This window comes from Crinia signifera, chromosome 2 (assembly GCF_055691185.1).
Source record: "Crinia signifera chromosome 2, ASM5569118v1, whole genome shotgun sequence".
NCBI classification, from domain to species: Eukaryota; Metazoa; Chordata; class Amphibia; order Anura; family Myobatrachidae; genus Crinia; species Crinia signifera.
The window spans coordinates 166,167,110-166,182,197 of record NC_139218.1 but is presented as its reverse complement, the minus strand read 5'-3'; the positions used below and the strand labels follow the sequence as shown (position 1 = coordinate 166,182,197).

Sequence of the window (15,088 nt, the reverse complement as noted above, 5' to 3'; positions counted from 1 at the left end):
GGCCCCCAGTGACACTTATGTGGCATCATATGTAATAGCCATTGCAATGTGTGGTATAATATGTAATGGGCATTATGGCATGTGGTATAATGTGTACTGGGCATTATGGCATAATGTGCAATGGGCATCATGGTGTGAGGCGTAATGTGTAATGGGCATCACAGTGTGAGTCGTAATGGGCATCGTGGTCTGAGTCAATGTGTAAGGGGCATCATGGTGTGAGGTGCAAAATGTAATGGGCATCACAATGTGAGGCGCAACGTGTAATGGGCTTCACAGTGTGAGGTGTAACAGGCATCACGGTGTGAGTCACAATGTGTAATGGGCATTACAGTGTGTGGTTTAATATGTAATGGGCCTTACAGTTTGTGGCATAATGTGTAATGGGAATTACAGTGTTTGGTATAATGTGTGTGGCATAACGTGTATTGGGCATTATGGCATGTGGTATACTATGTAATGGGTGTGTGACGTGTAATAGGCATTACGGTGTAAATTTTTGGCATGCGCCTTCAGCGCGCACTGTTCCTATTATCCCTATTTTACAAAAATGTGTCAAGCCCCTGCATAATGTGGAATGTCCATTACTGTGTATGGCATTATGTGTAATAGGCATTATGGTGTGTGGCATTATGTGTAATGGGCATTACGGTGAGTGGCATTATGTGTAATGGGCATTATGGTGTGTGGCATTATGTGTAATGGCCATTACAGTGTAAATTTTAGCAGCGCGCACTGTCCCTGTTTCTAGTGTGTGTGATGGGAATGATTAATTCTGAAGCCCATATACATAAATAAGTCACCTTCTATTTAGTAGGCGGTGATGGACTCGCCCAGTAGGCTTTGATGGACACGCCCAGTAGGCGTGATGAACTCGCCCCTCCAATGGTGCACCCCCTACGAAAAAGGGCTGCGCACGTCTATGGTCAGATTGCCGCAGTCCCAAACACAGCTGCTCTCGCGAGCCACGCCCAACGTGTTTCGTCAATGGACTTCATCAGGGGGGTGTGTCCATTCCAGTGCTACATGATCTTTTTTTTTAAATAATAAATTTTTATTAGGTCAGATATACATACAGACATATTACAAACAAGTAGCTATAAGATAGGCATTGGAACATGTAATTCAGTCTATTGCACTGGAATTAGAGATAATAGATAATATGGTAGCAATGCTCATACAAGATATATTACGACCTATATTTATCAGGTATTACTTAGGGAACTTTAAACAAGGGAAGAGAAGTATAGGGAGAGAGAGAGAGAGAGAGAGAGAGAGAGAGAGAGAGAGAGAAAGACAGACACATAGGGGGGTGCATATAAAGAGCAATTTCCATAAGACAGCATTCACTCCGTGTATAGGTACCTTCCAAAGCATAGCATAAGGTCTAGGATGTTATAGGTGGTTCGGAGAGTCTAGGGTCAAGACTGTCCAGGTGTCATCCTCAGCAAGGGACATACCCTGGGATTCTCTATACTCACTCCACTTAAGCCATTTCAAGTGGATCGAAGTGGCTGCTGAGGTATATTGGATGTTTGTGGTTTCGAAAAGGAAGTGTTTATGGATCTTATCAACTATCTGCCGGGCCGATGGGACCTCTACTGATTTCCAGCATTGACCAATAGCTGCTTTAGTAGAAATTAGAATATGTCTGAGGATGTACAGGTCGCTGCCGGAAATCAAGTCAGAGCGGTGCAAGAGTGCCAGCGTTGGGTCAAGCCGGACCGTGGTTCTGAGAACAGTGTTAATAAGGGAAGTTATTTCATTCCATAGTGGGCTCAGCTTTGGGCAATCCCAAAACACATGTAGTATAGTACCCACCCCTCCACATTGTCTCCAGCACATTTGCGAAACATGTGGCCAGATGGCGTGTAATCTAGTGGGTGTGAAATATGTCCTATGACATAACTTAAAAAACATTTCGGCGTGAGTCAAGCATTTGGACATTTTGAAGCCTGCGTATAATATGGAGTCCCATTCTTTTTCAGTAAATGAGACGTTTAGGTCTATTTCCCACTTCAACTGGGCTGGGAGCTTACCTTGTTTAGTGTTTGATATGAGGTGGTCGTACCATCGGGAGATTCCCCCCCTATGGGTCTGGCGTGACAGTCTGGATGTGAGAATTTTGGGGGCCGGTTGAATCGCCGTGGGGCCGGTATGTATGGACGTAAGCCAGTGGCGTATCTGAAGATATTTATAAAAGTCATTTTTAGGAAGCCCATGTTCCTCCTGCAGTGTGGAGAACTGCAGCAGATGTCCCTCCCTTGCCATTTGCCCCAGAGAGGTAATCCCCGCTCTCATCCAGGTATCTAGTCTTAAGTTTGGGATAAATGTAGAGATAGCGGATAGCGATAGTTCAGCACATGGTAGGCTGATCTCCCCGCAGTCTCCAAGCACCTCCGACCACGCCTCCAGCGTCGTCTTAGTGGCCGAGCAAAGTCCAGTTTTATTAGGAACGGCCCGAGGGGGGACCCAGAGGAGGTCCCCCAAAGGGACGCCCAATGTTAAAGAATTTTCTAGGGTTACCCAGGGTTTCAATTTCTTGGTGTCTAGCCAGTCCCTAGCTTGGCTCAGTCTACAGGCAGAGTAATATTTTTCCACATCGGGATAACCGACTCCTCCCAGGACTTTTGGTAGAGCCATAATTTTCCTGGATATTCTGGGTTTTGCGCCCTTCCAAATATATTTAGTGAACAGGGCATTAAATTTGCAGAACAGGGATTTAGGAGGTCTCCTAGGAATTGCTCTAAATAGATAAATAAGCTTAGGGAGGAGGATCATTTTTGAGGCCGCCAATCTACCCAGCCAAGAGATTTCGTGCATAGACCACTCCGAAATTAGCTTACTGAGTGCTCCCAGGAGTGGCATATAGTTACATTCATTTACATATGTATCTTTGGTAACGTACACTCCCAGATATTTAATTGCTTTCGCCTGCCATGCATATCGGTAAAGGTCCTTCATGCGGGCTAGAGAGGCAATAGGGATATTTAGCGGGAGAGCCTCTGTCTTAGACGTGTTTAGCTTGTAATAGGAGACTGAGGAATATGCCTCTAGAACTTCGTGCAACGCAGGCAGAGATCCTTCAGGCTCTTGTAGGCAGAGGAGGACATCGTCAGCGAACAGGCATATTTTGTGAGATAAGCCGCCAATAATCGGACCAACAATCCGATTTTCTGCCCTGATTCTAGCCGCAAGAGGCTCCATGGCCAGGACAAAAATAAGCGGGGACAAGGGGCACCCCTGTCTAGTGCCGTTAGAAATTGAAAAACTAGAGGAGAGACAGCCATTAACAAACACCTTCGCGGAAGGGCATGAATACAACGCGAGTATAGAGTCCAGAAATCTCCCCCCAAAGCCGAACCTTAAGAGCACCTCCTTCAGGTATTCCCAATGTAATCTATCAAACACCTTCTCGGCGTCCAGGGAAAGCAGAAGCAGTGGGGTTTTATTACGTTCACACACTTCAACAACGTCAAACACTCTACGTGTGTTGTCTGGGCCCTGCCTGCCCGGGACAAAACCCACCTGGTCATCCCCTACGAGTGACGGTAGCAGGGGGGCCATTCTGTTCGCTATCAGTTTGGCGTATAATTTTAGGTCTGTGTTTAGTAAGGCTATGGGGCGGAAGTTCTGCACTGAGGTGGGAGTTTTTCCAGGTTTCGGGATCGTTACAATTCGGGCTTCAAGCATTTCTTTAGGAAAGCTTTTTGTCAGAGAGGCCTCATTAAAAACGTTAAGCAAAACTGGGCCTAGTTCCTTCTTGAAGCATTTGTAAAAATTTGATGGGTAACCATCCGGGCCGGGGGCCTTATCATTTGGCAGGCTATCTATTGCCGCTTCAACCTCAAGCAACGTCCAGGGATTATCCAAGGCCCGGCAGGTCCCAGAGTCTAACACAGGCAAATTGATGCTATCTAAAAAGGCATTAATACCTGCCTTTGTCGGTTGAGAAGTGTGCGAATCTCTATTTAAGTTATAAAGTTCAGCGTAGTATTCCGCGAAGGTGTCAGCTATACGGAAGGGGTCCAGTGCTACATGATCTTATATAGCCACATTCAATTAGCACTAACCAAATGCCGTCAATTACTTCTAATCCTCAAAGAAGCAAATGCAGTCACAATATCATTACATTACTAATCTATCCTAGCCGATGTTCACATAACACACAAAAGAAATACATAAAAATACAAAATCATACAGTATATACAAATGTCCACAATACATATGACCGGAACATGTTCTCAAAAATATGTAATATACATACAATATTCATTTATTTATACAAAAACATAAAAAGCCATTATACATCGAATAAATTCATTAATTTCATAATAAAAGTAATATCATAGATAAAATGGTTTCATATACATTCCATAGTAACCTCACTGAGGAAGAACAAAAGAAGAGAGAAGAGAATATTTAGTTGCAATTAAATCACAGAAAAGATAAAGCAAGCATTACTCCGATAAAGTGGTTAATTACTACGGGGAGCTGACAACACTAATGCACACGGGCGTCTTCCTCTACCAACCGCCTATAGACAAGACTCATGGAGCACCGCTCAACAGCATGAGTCAGTCGGCAGCTAGTCGACACGCGTTTATGCAAAAAAGGTGTGATGTTACAGCCCTCATTCATCCCCATTGGTGACAATGTTCCTAACGTATATATACAAAATGTTTCATGGATACCTAATTTCTTATTAATGTCACCTCTCCTTTCATCAAGGGTCACTTGTTCAATGGCCTTAAAGTAAACTTGTTCAGGTTGGATGCACAACATTCAGAAAAGTGTCTTGGTACACTATGGTGGGGTACATTATTACGAATATTGCGCATATGTTCTAATATACTGTACGTATTTTTTAACAAACGTTTGGTTATCCCCACATAACCTTTCCCACAACCACACTCGATAAAATAAATAACATGACTTGACAGACAGGACATATTACTCTTAATGTCCAATGACTTATTATTGATGTTAAAAATCTTAGTCCGGTCTTTACTAGCAAACTTACACACCTTACATTTATTGCAAGGAAAAAACCTTTCACAGAAGACAACCAGTCAGTTGTTCCACATGTTTTTAGCTTACTATGTGCCAAAATCTACTTTCTTAAAGACTACCTGAGGTCTATCGGGCAAAATATCCTTAAGTAAGTGGCTTTAAGTAAGTGGTCCAATTTAAGAATCCCCCAATGTTTCCCCAGAATTTCTTTAATCTTATTTCCATCAGTATTATATTTTGTAACAAATGGTACTGGAAACCTATTCTTATGTTTTTGTCGATTTTTATATTCAAGAAGAGTTCCTCTATTAGTAGATTCCGCTTTACTTCTGCATCTTTGAATTAGGTCATCATGGTATCCTTTCTCCCTAAACCTAGAGCTAAACATATCTGACTTTGTTAAATTTTTCATCAGATCTACAGTTCTTAGGCAATCTCAAAAACTGTGAATTGGGTATATTACTTAACCATTTCCTATAATGGCAACTCTCATAGTGCACATAGATGTTACTATGTTTTTTTCACATGAGTATATGTGTCCACTTTGCCATCAACAGAAAACTTGCTAGAGTCTAATACCAAATCTAAAAATTCTAATCTGGTCTCACTAACCACATGAGTGAAACTCAGATTATTATCGCTTAACTCAGAAGTATTTATATTAAGTTTGGTCATAAAGGTCTCAAAGGAGGTTCTGTCACCATGCCATACCATTACCAGGTCATCAATATATCTTTTAAAATATTTAATGTTCCCACTATATTCACAATTCATTTCAGGGTTATTTTCTTCCCACTCGCCCAGATACAAATTTGCCAACCTCGGGGCATAGGGGGTCCGCATTGCCACTCCGCGGCACTGGAGAAAGAACTCCCCTTGGAAAACAAAATAATAGTTCTCCATAATTAACATTATATATATATATATATATATATATATATATATATATATATATATATATATATATATATATACATACACACTTACACATACATACATACATACATACATACATACATACATACATACATACCACATGAAAAGCCTGTGTTTTTCCCTCTGCACCTTACTCTGTAGGAGACCTCACAGTCCCAGTGCTGCCTCTGATTAAAAACCGTTCCATGACTAGGCTGCTGCTGCTGTTCTTCATGGGCCTGAGAAGCATGTAATGAGCTCCACCAATCAGAGCTCAGCACAAATGTCTCAGTCTCTGCCCTCTGATGCAAAGTGTCATGGGACTTAGTCAACTCCCAGTAATGCACTGCACACTTGTGCAATGTGTGCCTTGGCTCCCGATGCTTAGCACCATTAATCATTGTCACATTGGCAGATAGGTGAAGCTGCAGCACTACCCCACTCCCATGCACAAAACCTTTCGCTAAAAAAACAGGGGGCCCCTAGCTAGAGGGGGGCCCAGGGGTACTGACCCCTTGTGCCCCAATTATAATCCGGCCCTGACCTCAGTGCTGTGAGACAGTAATGCTAAGCAGTCTGTGTTGCCATTGTACTATGAGATTAAATATAATATTTACACTTATTAATAGTACCAATTAATGTCAAACTCTGATAGATGACAGTGATGGTAAAGCATTATGATCAAAAGTTATAATTGCAGCATGGTTAAATTCCTTTAAATAATCTTACAACCATATTGGTATTCATTGTCTACATATTGCAGTGTTTTCAAAATTTATACTGTTGACAAAATACTTTCCATCTGAGAATTGTAAATCACTAGAGTACTTATTTATTACCAGTTATGGTACTTATATGTTAGTTGGGCACCCACTATAGTTAGTACGCTCATACCCCCACTATCCATGTCGGCATGGAGTGTATTTGATATAGTCTGGTGAGCGCAGCGAGCCCGAAGCATGGCGAGCGGATGCGGAAAACTAAGCGAATAGCTTAGTGGGCGCTCAACTAACATATAAGTCCAGTTATTTATATAGCGCACACAACAGGGCAGGACTGGGACCAGAAATCAGCCCAGGCATTTTGAGCACCCAGGCCCACCTGCAGGAGGCTGGACCCTTGCGCAGCGAAGCCGTGCAGTGATAAGGGTGAATGGCTTCATGGAAAGGAGGCGTGGCATCACAAAAAGGAGGCATTACACATTATGGAACACACCATTATGCCCATTACACATTGCTGCACACTGTATTTCCCATTACATATTATGACACACACCGTAATGCCCATTACACAATATGACACACATGGTGATGTCCATTACAGACTGTCATAGACAAATCAAGAGCACAGGACACTTACTAGTAGTAGCTAGTCTTGCAGTCTGTGGCACTGGCAGCACAGAAGGATGGATCCGACTACACCACCCACGTGGCTGGCCATTCAACTCCCCCCTCAGACTGGATGGCATTGGCAGCGCCAGAAGGTCAGGTGCGGGAGCGTCATGATGCTGCAGCATCATGACGTCAAATGCAAAATACATGCAGGATGGCGAGGCACACAGTGATGGACAGGAGTCCAGTGACAGTAGTGGTGGATGACCCGTACACTCTGCACAACGTGGATGATCGGGAGCGCTGTATGTTGTTCACTTTGATCTTCTGCACAGGGAGGAAAAGCAATATACAAACCACACACACACAGTAAATTGCGCAATAAATACTAAAAAGCCTCCAAATAAAAGCTTTGCGCAATAAATACTAACACCTGCCACGGGCTTGCAGCAAGCCACACACATTGACAGCAGCGCTTGCGCACCAGCGCCTCCACTTCAATATGCTAATGATGTCTAAATATGCTAATGACGCAGGGGCTGGTGCGGAGGAGGCATGCAGTCTTCACAAAACCGGCCCACAAGGCCATCGGCCCTTCTGGCATTTGCCAGAAGTGCCAGATGGCCAGTCCGGCCCTGGCACACATATTCTGCAGCACTTTACAGAGAATGTTTGAACATTCACATGGGTCTCTGCCCCAGTGGAGCTTACAATCTATATTCCCTGCCACATATACCCGCACATACAGGCATTCTAGGGTTAATTTTGTTAGGAGCCAATTAACCTACCAGTATCGAAGGAATGGAAAAAAGGTGGAGGTGACCCCGACCACACTAAGTGGGTCTGGGTGCAGGTGCGCCTGGCTAGAGTTGTGTTTCCCTAGCTGCTGCTCTGAGACAGGATAGTTAGTCCTGCACTGGATAAACAAGAAAAAAGAGAGGGTGTTGCGCTGCGCTTAATGAAAAATTATGTAAAAATGAGGTTATGAAACCTGTGGAGTGGGGTGAAAAAAATGAGGGATTGGTTGATCTAGTACAAAAGGATTTATTATCTAAAATACATATAGCCAGAATACAATTATATTATTCTAAAAATCACTTAAAATTCATATTTCACCAAACTGGGGGAAATGTATGGCCCGGAGAGTCCCATAAGTCCTGTATAGGGCTGAGATGTAAATCGTCCTGTATGGAACTACAATGATGTGCCCAATTGGGGCAGTAGGGAGGGAGGACCAGATGTGAAGATAAGGAGCGGCTTAAGCTGACACGGGTTGCCGACTCCCTCCGCTGGATGTACTGGAGCGGGAAAGGTCCTCTACCTTACTGTAGGAATTTGTAATCCAAATGGAGCCCATGGAAGATGGTATTACCAGACTGGGATCTGTGGATGGCCCAAGGGGACCCCCAGGTCTGATAGGTGTCTCCGATGTAGCAGATGGTGGGGAGGACTTGAAGATGTTAATCAGGAGCAGCCCAGGATGGCACAAATAACCGACTCCCTCCGCTGGATGTGGTAAAGCGGGATACAGTCCTCGACCTCAGCCTTGCTGCTGGGGCTTGGTAGTCCAATTGGACAGAAGATGGTAAGTGTGTGCACAAATAAGCACTTCCGGGTTCTTTAGGGATAACCAGTTTGGTATTCTGGATGGAGATAAAAAACCTGAGTCCTGACCAGTTTCGCTGCTCCAGGCAGCTTTGTCAGAGGTTTTTTATCTCCATCCAGAATACCAAACTGGTTATCCCTAAAGAACCCGGAAGTGCTTATTTGTGCACACACTTACCATCTTCTGTCCAATTGGACTACCAAGCCCCAGCAGCAAGGCTGAGGTCGAGGACTGTATCCCGCTTTACCACATTGTAGAGTTTTATTTTAGGGGTCATATATCTCTCTTTATCCCAATAATGGTTATTGAGATTGAAATATTATATAAAATATATTTATTATATCTTGGATTGATATAATAACATATATATTTGACATCTGCAATTATATTCTAATAGACCTTACAATACAATATGCAGAGTACTTGTCATAATTTGATTCCCCAAATATGAGAGTTCGAGACTTGTAATTTTAGCTCCAATTGGAGGATTTTATTTATAGGCAAAACAAACCATACAGAATACATTAACACAATAATTGATGTATATGCTATTATATATATATTTATATATACGCCTCCTTGCTTATATTACATAAAATTACATTAAACAATTGACAGACTTAGACTGCTACGATACTAACATAAAAGGACATACTTACAAGTTACATGGGTATAGCTACCTATGATTCACCTCACCTCCTGCCCATTGCTTATTTATTCCATTCTCTCTCCTGCTCCTGTCTCACATCTCTCCTCCTGACTCACTGAATGGGTTTCTTGCTGACTGTCCGTGTGTCTGTGAGTCTGTGAGAGTGAATGTCTACTCTATCTCTCTCCTTATATCCCAAATACATGAATTGAAGTTCCCTGTTCTCATGACGTTATTAAATTTATGGATGCTAATGGTGACAGGGTCTCCTGCTTGTCTGGACGCTAGTGGTAATCTCCATTGCGAGATCTCCTGTTTCTGGTCTCTCCCTGTGCATCAATCTATTTTACACTCTTGTTGTCAAAATACACAATAGTGTCCTGTCTGTCCTGCAATGTAACTTGGATGATGTACTAGCAGCTACATTCTCCAGATGGCTGGGATCTGGCCCATAGTGTATACATTGCTTACTCCTTACAGCACAGACTACCTAAATACAAATATTGCTACATTCTGTAAACATTTAAATGATATACATATTCAATTTATAGCTACACTACATTACTTTATAGTATCAAAATAATATTCAATTTCTATGCAAACAAAATTATATATGGTAACAGTCCCCCGCTTGTGACCATGAGAAATTATTTTGATTGGTCACACAGTAAATTATCATAATTGCTTCATATATATTTCCAAACTTTCTTTTTCAAACTATCCTAAACATAAATTAACCATTGGTATGAAATATCCTTCATTTAATTAACCTGATTTACCCAATAATAACTAAATTTGACCAGGGACAGAGGTTATTTATATTCAGTATTCATGAGGAAAATATTTTCATTGCTACAGACAGTTATATGCCACGCCGCAGCTTGCCTTGTAGATGTTGTTTGGTCGATGAGTGACGACGCTTTCCTTGTACTGTTGCTCACAGTGATTTCCTGGCTGAGGGCTGTCACCTGTGTGGGTTGCAGTTCTTGGAGACACTTTACATTTGCAGTATGGTGGACGTAGAAGTAGAATTCTTCATAGACACTTTACATTTGCAGTATGGTGGACGTAGAAGTAGAATTCTTCATAGACACTTTACATTTGCAGTATGGTGGACGTAGAAGTAGAATTCTTCATAGACACTGTTGACTTGCTTGAAATGTTGCTTTACATGTGTGGCCCTTGGAGTGCTGTGGTCTTGATAAATTTCTTCACCACAGTTTTGCAAAACACAGGCCTTTGATAAGCCTCATTAATGCAGTCCTTAGCGAGTTTGCTTTGTATGTCCTTTACGATTATCGCTGTGATCGTGACAAGTGTCCTTGTGCGTCCTTTAAGATTATCGCTGTGATCGTGACAAGTGTCCTTGTGCGTCCTTTAAGATTATCGCGCTGCAATCATAAGTGTCCATGTCTCTCTTTAACCCCAACCTCGTTGTGTTGAACAAAACAGTTTGTGATGTTGAATACAGCAGTTGAAACTTTAACCAAGTATTTTTGCTTTACTTGTTGATAAGAACATTTATCTTCAGGCATTGGCAGGTAAATGTCTGGGGTAGATTCTAAAGGATCCACTCCGTTTATACTAAATTTCCTCACTAAATAATAATTTACCATTCAGTCTCTGATCTCTTACCTACCTTCCTATATACTATCTTATCTTAAACTAAAATAACCATACACCAGCTAAATCCAATAACTAACAATAATATTTTGATTTGACATATCTATGACAACATCCTATCAATACATATTTTGATTTAACGTATCTATGACAACATCCTATCAATACAACAAATGACTATGATTTTGCTTCAAACAAATATTAGATATCTGTTAAGAATGGGCTTGACTATATCGAATGCCATCCAGTGTTGTGTAATATGCAGCCATGTGCATATAAAATAACTACAATATCCCATCTATGCTATTATTCATTCTCTTAGACTTGGTTATGTCTGTATTAAGAGATTGGTCCATCTCAACAACTAACAAAACGTTTCTCTTTTACAATTTGATGTAAGGCATACCATTCTTTGTCTGATATTTAAATTAGTTTGAAGCTTTTTAAGAAGGAAGCGTATATATAATCAGCATATACTCATATGAAGAAAAAATAAAATATTTACAAGGTATATACAATAACATGAGAATGAAGATCATATGTGTGAATTGATCGGCGATTAAAAAAAATGTATGTACAAAAGGATTCTGCATACTTGGTGGTTAGAATGATGCACACTGTAATGGAATGTGCATGTATCACAGTGTCCTGACAAACAAACAAACAATGATTGCTGTAGTGAGGGGGTTAATGAACTTCTGAAGAAGAGAAAAGGGGATTTTGTCCATGTGTCCAGAAAACAAATAATAGTTGCTGTATTTAAACCTTTTCCTTCTCTGAAGGACCGAAGAAAGAAAAATAAACTAATAAAAAGTCCTTTGATTTTTGTCCATGTGACAGTTTTTTTTAGAGCTACTGTGGATTCTCCTTGGATGACAAACACAAGCTGTGCAAGGTACTGGCTCTTTGCATAATTGCAGCAATAAAAGGTTTAGTAGAGGTTGTTGTTGCGACTTGGGGCTTTCTTTAAAACTTTGTGTCCATCAGTATTGAAGCTGCTGTGCAGGACTAAAATTGAAACAAAAAGAAATACAATTACTATCATTGCTAGTGGTGTGACATTTGCTAGCTATATCTTTTGTGCTATCTGCTGGTCCAACATTGCTGGCCAGGTTTTCTGGTTTGTGCCATTTTTCTCCTCTATGCTGCCAGATGCAGACTTTCCATAACTATGCTTTTAAGGACTTAACAACTAGCAATGGTTGCTGGTCCGTGGCAGTCTTTACTTTCTGTAGTTTTGTGTGTCATTGACAGCACAAACTCTGCTGCATATATGATGCTGGGCAAATTTAACTTGGAAAACTGGGCTGGTTTAACATGTGAGATCCTCTCAAAGCAAACAATGGCTACATTGGGTTTTAAAAGTAAAATAAGTGATACCACCGTCTGACTTGTGTTTGCACTCCCTGAAGTGGTCTGAATCCAGCACTTCTCCATCTGCAGTGCTTGCTGTTCAGTGCGACTCTTCAGCCTTGGAGAATTTTGCCAGCCCTGGAAAATATTCTTGTGGGGAGAGAAACTTGTTAATCCGTGCCGGAAACCTTTTGCAGGTTTCAGGAGGGCTTTCTGCCTGTCCAGATCTGTAACAAAATTGTTAGGTTTCCAGGGTACAAAAACATATTCATCCTGGTGACACTTTGGGGAAAATTTACTAAAGGAAACCTGCAAAAAATAGGTGTATTTGTATCCAGAAATACACCCACTTCCGACATTCACCATCCCGAAAACACGGCAATTCCCACTCGCATCGATAGCACATCAATACGAATACGAATTGTCGCACCCTCGGGATAGTGAACGTCAAAAACAAGTCCATCTCTGGATACAAATACACCCATTCTCCACAAATTTCCCTTAGCAAACTTCCCCCTTTGTATCATTGCTGAAACTTGGTGTGGTGTTTCTAGATTGACACTTTGCATTTGGTCTCTCTGAAAGACTGTGGACATTTGCTCCACCACTAGATGTCTCTAACTGCTGTGTGGGGGTTACAGAGATGGTGGAACCTTTTGTGTGATCATGCATGCTCAAATTCATGCCATTGCTCAGCTCAGACATATTTGTGGCTGAATACATTTGCTCATTTAATTCTGTGACAACTTTACCTACAATTGGAGTGTGTGCATACAAGGTTATTGCCAGTTCCCTTTTCCCTGAGGGCAACACAATTCCTTTTGTCACAATAGGGACTATGAGTGTGGATTTTGCAGAATCACTCTCCTTATTGTACTGATCTCCCCCCTTAATCAAAACAGTGCAGGGGACATCTCTCATTGCTCCTGCCTTATTTGTAGTAATGTGCGCTTTGAGGATAGGTACATCCGGCACAGTATTACTTTCTTCCTCTATTACAGAGCCCTGATTAGCATCTGTGACCATTTCAGACTTTGTAGTCTGTTTGTGAATGAGCCCCTCTGTGGTCTCATCCCTGCTCCTAACAACTTTGCTGGGTGCTTCTGTGATCCCTTCATGAGAGATCTGGGCAGTTTGTTCACAATCTGCCAGAAAATTTACTTTTGTCTCAGAATTCTTCTGAGTACACTTCTTAACCTTTAGGGATTTTAAGAAGGAATTCACATTTGCATTCATTTTCAGGCATGCGCTCTTAAGACGTGAACCTGATTTATCTTTACATTCCTGCTTAACTTCTAAAGTCGCTGCTCTGTGCATTTTCCTAAATGCTACAGCAACTCTTTTCATTTTCAACATTGCACTTATTTTACAATGCTGTATTTATACTTTTGTACACAAGATATCCTCCCAATGAGAGTGTCCGGATTCTCAAAGTTAACTCTAATATCTGGTACTAATTATCATTTATTTGGAAATGCTCATTTCCATTCTATTTTATTCTAGGCCTTACAATTATCATGTGCCTATTTAGTAACATACCCCACTGTGATCTTGCAATGTGTCAGCAGGCTAACATGCCCTTGTGCTGAGCCTAGTAAATATAGTATTGGTTAAAAATGTTTCTGAATAATGCCATATTATCAGTATCTAAGCGTGCACTCCCAGATAATGGTAACAATGGAATATCAGTTCTGTTTCACCAATACGTTATTCTAGGTCTACAAACAATGCAAGATAAAAATACACAATAGTATTACGTTTTCCTAGATACATCCTCACTGTGATTCTGTAGGTTAGGTAGCCAGCTTCACGCATCTGCTACTCCTTATAAATATTATAATCATACAATCAGATACCAAAATTCACAAGTCCTGCTGCGGTCGCCATTGTAGAGTTTTATTTTAGGGGTCATATATCTCTCTTTATCCCAATAATGGTTATTGAGATTGAAATATTATATAAAATATATTTATTATATCTTGGATTGATATAATAACATATATATTTGACATCTGTAATTATATTCTAATAGACCTTACAATACAATATGCAGAGTACTTGTCATAATTTGATTCCCCAAATATGAGAGTTCGAGACTTGTAATTTTAGCTCCAATTGGAGGATTTTATTTATAGGCAAAACAAACCATACAGAATACATTAACACAATAATTGATGTATATGCTATTATATATATATTTATATATACGCCTCCTTGCTTATATTACATAAAATTACATTAAACAATTGACAGACTTAGACTGCTACGATACTAACATAAAAGGACATACTTACAAGTTACATGGGTATAGCTACCTATGATTCACCTCACCTCCTGCCCATTGCTTATTTATTCCATTCTCTCTCCTGCTCCTGTCTCACATCTCTCCTCCTGACTCACTGAATGGGTTTCTTGCTGACTGTCCGTGTGTCTGTGAGTCTGTGAGAGTGAATGTCTACTCTATCTCTCTCCTTATATCCCAAATACATGAATTGAAGTTCCCTGTTCTCATGACGTTATTAAATTTATGGATGCTAATGGTGACAGGGTCTCCTGCTTGTCTGGACGTTAGTGGTAATCTCCATTGCGAGATCTCCT

At 41.0% G+C, this 15,088-nt stretch overlaps 1 protein-coding gene across 4 annotated transcripts in view; it reads left to right on the top strand.

Moving 5' to 3' along the window:
• Positions 1–15,088, top strand: part of LOC146060197 (protein phosphatase 1 regulatory subunit 12B-like) — a 168,560-nt gene that overhangs the window by 149,823 nt on the left and 3,649 nt on the right. The window lies entirely within an intron of this gene.